The 6,401-nt window shown below is 38.7% G+C and overlaps 1 non-coding gene across 1 annotated transcript; it reads right to left on the bottom strand.

The window, feature by feature from the left end:
* Positions 1-460: 460 nt before the first annotated feature.
* On the bottom strand, positions 461-566 carry LOC140858279 (small nucleolar RNA R71). The gene has a single exon (XR_012141846.1). It is a non-coding gene; the product is annotated as a small nucleolar RNA R71 (small nucleolar RNA).
* Positions 567-6,401: the final 5,835 nt, after the last annotated feature.

Genomic DNA, 6,401 nt, shown 5'->3' with positions numbered 1-6,401 from the left:
TCACTAAAGCCCGAATTGCAACCATTAGACGAAGAATTAGAAAAGACTCTTAGGACCATCCGAGTTAGAAACATGGCTGCACCTGGTGAGGCTAATCCTCCATGCTCATTGAGAGAATATTTCACTCCATCCTCGTATACTTACTCTCCATGCATTCAAGCACCTCCAGTAGAAGCTACCCAATATGAGATTAAGTCTAGAATTATTCAAATGTTGCCATCATTCTATGGACTTAGTAACGAGGACCCATACAAACATTTGGATGAATTTTTTGAAATTTGTTCCACAGTAAAAATCCAAAACTTCTCCGATGATGCCCTTAGGTTGAAATTATTCTCTTTCTCACTTAAAGATAAAGTCAAGCATTGGTTAAACTCCTTAAACTCTATAACCATTTCAACTTGGGATCATCTTCAGAGAGAATTTCTCAAGAAATACTTTCTAATTGGAAAAATAAATCAAATTAGAAAAGCTATCACTAATTTTTCCCAATTGGAGGGTGAACTTTTTCATAAGACATGGGAAAGGTTAAGGGACCTCATTCGTAAATGTCCACACCATGCTATCCCTAAATGGCAACTTTGTCAGTGTTTTTATGATAGTCTATCGGAGAAACACCGACAAATGGTTGATGCATCATGTGGTGGGACATTCATACTAAAGAGTGAGGATGAAGCCTGGCAGCTCTTTGAAACACTTAGTGAGAATTTTCTACATCATATGTCTTCCACCTCTAGAGAACAACCCATGCTTCAACAAAAAAGAAGTGGAATTTATCAGATTGGAAACGTCATGGATATCCACAATAAGGTAGATGAACTGTCCCAAAAATTAGACTGTCTTCTAAATACTGGACAATCCCCGATTCCACCTAACTCAATCCAAGAAGTTTGTGCATTGTGTGCAAGTCCGAACCATTTTGTTAGTGAATGCCCAGCCGCACCTCAATTTCCTGAGTTTGTGCACGAGCAGGTTCAGCAAGCTCAAGTCCAACAAGCTCGCAGACCAGAAAATGATCCATATTCGAACACTTATAACCCGGGCTGGAGAAACCATCCAAATCTTTCTTGGAGACCACAACCAGTGGTTGGCCCTGCCGCACCTCGACCTCAATATCAGGACCCAACATATATGCATGGACCATACCATCAATTTCAAAATGCTCCTCAATCGTCTACTACTAGTCACAGCTCAACTTTTGAGGAAAAAGTTTTGAAAGTATTAGAACGATTAGAAGTCAACACTCAGACCCTTAACTCCCACACACAATCCATTACTAAGCTAGAGACCCAAATAGGTCAACTAGCGACTGCATTCAGTAGGAGGAAAGGAGGAAAATTACCTAGCCAACCTGAGAGCAACCCAAGAGGGCAATTTGTGATTGAGAGCTCTAATACCCTAGAAGCTTTTTCTGAACATCCCAAATCAATCATGACTCTGAGAAGTAGGAAGGTCATTGAACACACTAGTAAAACCAATGAGACTGACCCTAAATCTCTAACCGAAGCCAAATCACCCAAGAACAAGGAGGACCTTAAAATAGAGAATGAACCAACTGCACCAGAATCATCTTACTTGCCTAAAGCCCCATTTTCGGATGCCCTGAAAGTTCCTATTCTTGCAGATAAGAAGGGAGGAAGACTCGACGAGATGTTGGAATTGTTTAAGCAAGTCCAAATTAATCTTCCCCTTCTAAACGCAATCAAACAGGTCCCTGCTCATGCCAAATTTTTAAAAAATTTGTGTACCCAAAAACATAAATCTAGATCACAAATCTCAAAGAAAGTATGCCTCACTGAACAGGCTAGTTTTGTCTTCCAGCATGCCACTCCTCCAAAACTTAAGGACCTAGGAGCCCCCATCATTTCCTGTGTTATAGGAAATTATCACATTAAAAAAGCTCTTCTGGACTTAGGGGCAAGTGTGAATCTTTTACCTAGTTCAGTGTATGAACTTTTTGGATTCGAAGAACTGAAACCCACATCAGTCACACTACAATTAGCCGACAGATCAATTAAGGAACCACGTGGAATGCTTGAGGATGTCTTGGTCAAGGTAGATGAGTTTTACTTTCCAGTTGATTTTTTGGTTCTCGACATGGAACTAAGTGGCAACCCAAGATAAATTTTCATTATCTTAAGACGACCCTTCCTAGCTACGGCAAATGCATGCATTAATTGTAGGACAGGAGTCATGGATGTATCATTTGGGAATAAGAAACTGAGACTGAATATGTTTGGTGCTTCCCAAGGACCATCAATGGATAGTTGCTTCGAAGTAGATACAGTAGAAGATATTATAGAAGATGCAACACCCATAATTCTAGCACCAGACCCCTTAGATACTTGCTTGGCTCACTTTGGAGTTTATGACTTTGAGGGATATATGAAAGAAGTTAACACCTTGTTGGATACACCACATGATAAAACCACTCCTCCATGGACAATCAAGTATGAGCTATTGCCCACATTAGCTAGTACACCAATAGTCCCATCTTTAGAATCACCACCTACGTTAGAATTGAAACCCCTTCCTGCTATACTCAAGTATGTATTTCTAGGACCCAATGACACCCTCCCGGCAATCATTGCATCAGACTTGACCCCTAATCATGAAGCACAATTGGTTGGTATTCTGAAGGAACACAAAGAGGCTATCGGTTGGTCCATTACCAATTTAAAAGGAATTGACCCCTCCATTTGCATGCACCATATTCATTTTGAGGCAAATGCCAAACCCCATTGAGATATGCAGAGGAGATTGAACCCAAACATGCGTGAAGTAGTAAAGAAAGAGGTGGTAAAGTGGTTAGATGCTGAAATCATCTACCCCATATCCGATAGTAAATGGGTCAGTCCCACTCAAGTAGTACCTAAGAAATCAGGTATTACTGTGGTTGAGAATGAAGAAGGTGAACTGCTTCCCACTCGCATATCATCTGGATGGCGAGTATGCATAGATTATAGAAAACTAAATGCCATTACTAGGAAGGATCATTTTTCATTGCCCTTCATCGACCAAATCTTAGAACGATTAGTAGGATAAAGTTTTTTCTATTTTCTTGATGGTTATTCAGGGTACAATCAAGTACCTGTATTTTTGGATGACCAAGAAAAGACTACCTTCACTTGCCCCTATGGCACCTTCGCTTTTCGGCTATGCTATTCGGGCTCTGCAATGCACCCGCTACATTTCAACGATGCATACTGGCCATTTTTTTGGATATGGTGGACAAATATCTTGAAGTTTTTATGGATGATTTTTTTGTATTTGGAACCACCTTTGAGGATTGTCTCCATAATCTTTCCAAAATTCTTAAACGGTGTATGGAGGCAAATCTCGTCCTAAGTTGGAAAAAGAGCCATTTCATGGTGCGGAAAGGAATTATATTAAGACATATTATTTCTGAAAGAGGGATCGAGGTAGATAAAGCCAAAGTTGAGGTCATTTCAAAACTACCACCCCCTACTTCGATCCGATAAATACAATCCTTCTTAGGTCATGCCGGATTTTATAGACGCTTCATCAAAGACTTTAGCAAGATTTCAAGATCCCTGTGCAATCTGTTGGCCAAGGACACACCATTTGTCTTTGACGAAGACTGTTTGAAAGCACTCAACACATTATGAACAGCCCTGACAACAGCACCCATAATAAAACCCCCTGACTGGTCCATTCCATTTAAGATTATATGTGATGCCTCTGACTTTGCAATAGGTACCGTCTTAGTCCAAAAAATCAATAAGGAGCCACATGTGATCTATTATGCTAGCAAGACTCTTTCCGATGCCCAATTAAACTACACCACAACAGAAAAAGAGCTACTAGCAGTAGTGTTCGCCCTTGAAAAATTTTTCTCATATCTATTAGGGTCTAAGGTTCTAGTTTACTTTGATCATGCGGCTCTGAAACATCTTCTCTCAAAGAAAGATACTAAACCACGTTTGATCAGATGGATCCTTCTTTTACAAGAATTTGATCTGAAAATCCGAGATAAGAAGGGTTTTGAGAATGTGGTAGCTGATCACATCTCCAGGATCTTAGTTGAACACACGATAGGCATAGATGAGGTCAAAGAAAAATTTTCTGACGAACAACTTTTCGCAATCTCCTCTAGCCGTCCTCCATGGTTTGCCCATATTGTCAATTACTTGTCAACAGGACAAGTACCTTCTCACTGGATAAAACAAGAAAAGGATCAATTTTTCTCGCAAATTAAACATTATTTCTAGGAGGAACCTGAACTATTCAAATACTATCCTGACAAAGTTATTCACCGTTGTATCCCCGAGAGTGAATTCCAAAGTATTCTCATTTTTTGCCATTCTTCAGCATGTGGGGGACATTTTAGTGGAAGAAAAACTGCAGCAAAAGTGCTACAGAGTGGATTTTATTGGCCAACACTTTTCAAGGATGCACATGAATTTGGCCGAAGTTGTCTGCAATGTCAGCGAACAGAAAATTTATCCAAGAAGGATATGATGCCGCTGACCCCCATTTTAGTAGTAGAAATCTTTGATGTTTGGGGGATTGATTTCATGGGACCTTTTTCAGCCTCATTTGGATTCGAATGTATTCTGGTGGCAGTTGATTACATGTCAAAATGGATGGAGGCAATAGCTACACGAACTAATGATAATAAAATTGTAACTAGTTTTATCCAACGAAACATCATTAGTCGATTTAGCTTCTCAAGGATGATCATTAGTGATGGGGGGACTCATTTTATGAATAAACATTTTGAAGCACTTATAAAAAAATATAATATTACACACAAAGTGGCCACACCATATCATCCCCAAACTAATGGTCAGGTAGAGGTGTCAAATAGGGAGATTAAACATATCCTAGAAAAGACGGTTAGGCCCGATAAAAAAGATTGGTCTCTTCACTTAGATGATGCATTATGGGCTTACCGTACAGCTTTTAAAACCCCTATCGGTATGTCACCCTACCGACTAGTTTATGGCAAAGCTTGCCATCTACCGGTTGAATTAGAACATCGTGCACTCTGGGCCATACGAATGTTAAATTTTAACATGAAGAATGCAGGTTCTAATCGAAGGTTGCAAATCAATGAACTGGAAGAACTTTGCAACGATGCATACGAGAGTTCATGAATTTACAAGGCTCGAACCAAAGTATTTCATGACAAATATATCTTTAGAAAATCGTTTGAGCTAAATCAAAAGGTATGGCTTTTCAATTTCAGGTTACGCCTTTTTCCCGGTAAACTTCGATCCCGATGGGATGGACCTTTCATTGTCACACAAATGTTCTCACATGGAGCAATTGAAATTCATGACCCCCGAAATGGCAATACATTTAAGGTAAACGGCCAACATCTGAAGCCATATGTAGATGAAATTGCACATAAAGAATGAATCGACACCATCTACCTGTGTGATCCACTTTATAATGAATAATAAACTTGACGTCTGGCTAAAGACGTAAAACTTAGCGCTTGTTGGGAGGCAACCCAATGATTTCATTGTTTTTTTTTACTTTACTACAGCTGCAGAAATTTAGAACAAAAGCCTATTAATCAATAAAGCTATCTTCAACTTCTGAAGCAAAATTATCCCAGCCCCACATCTTAAGATGTTTAAGATTAAGCTTCCTTTCCTTCCATATCTCATATGGTGTGCTTGCAACAGACTTTGAAGGTACTCCATTTAATATGTATGTGGTAGTCTCTAGGGTATATCCCCAAAAAGATATTGAGAGATCAGTGAAGCACATCATGGACTGCACCATATCCATTAAAGTGTGATTTCTCCTTTCTGCTACACCATTTAACTGAGGTATATAAGGAGAGGTCCATTCAGAGAGAATACCTTTACTTTTAAGATGATCAAGAAATTCACTGGATAAGTATTCTCCTCCTCGATCAGATCGAAGAACTTTGATATTTTTTTCAGTTTGTTTCTCAACCATGCATTGATACTCCTTGAACTTATCAAAGACTTCGGATTTATGTTTCATAAGATGCACATACCGAACCTTGATAAATCATTTGTAAAGATAATAAAATAGGAGTATCCACCTCTAGCCTGAGTTGTCATTGGTCCACATACATTCGTATGTACTAGGGCTAACAACTCACTTGCCATCTCTCCATATCCAGAAAATGAAGTCTTGGTCATCTTACCTATGAGACAAGATTTACAAGTTTCGAATGATTCATAATCATACAGGTCAAAAAATTTCTTTTTGTATAACTTGTTTATCCTTGACTCACTAATATGACCAAGGTGGCAATGTCAGAGATATGTGATATTCACATCTTCTCTCTTTCTTTTTATATTTCTTTCAATATAAAAAATATTTTTATTGAGTGTACGAATTAAAAGATTATTATCAATATAACTACTGCCATAAAAGTCATTAGAAAAAAAAAT

Source organism: Elaeis guineensis, chromosome 5 (genome assembly GCF_000442705.2).
Source record: "Elaeis guineensis isolate ETL-2024a chromosome 5, EG11, whole genome shotgun sequence".
Classification (NCBI taxonomy): Eukaryota; Viridiplantae; Streptophyta; class Magnoliopsida; order Arecales; family Arecaceae; genus Elaeis; species Elaeis guineensis.
This window is presented reverse-complemented; position numbering and strand designations above follow the sequence as displayed.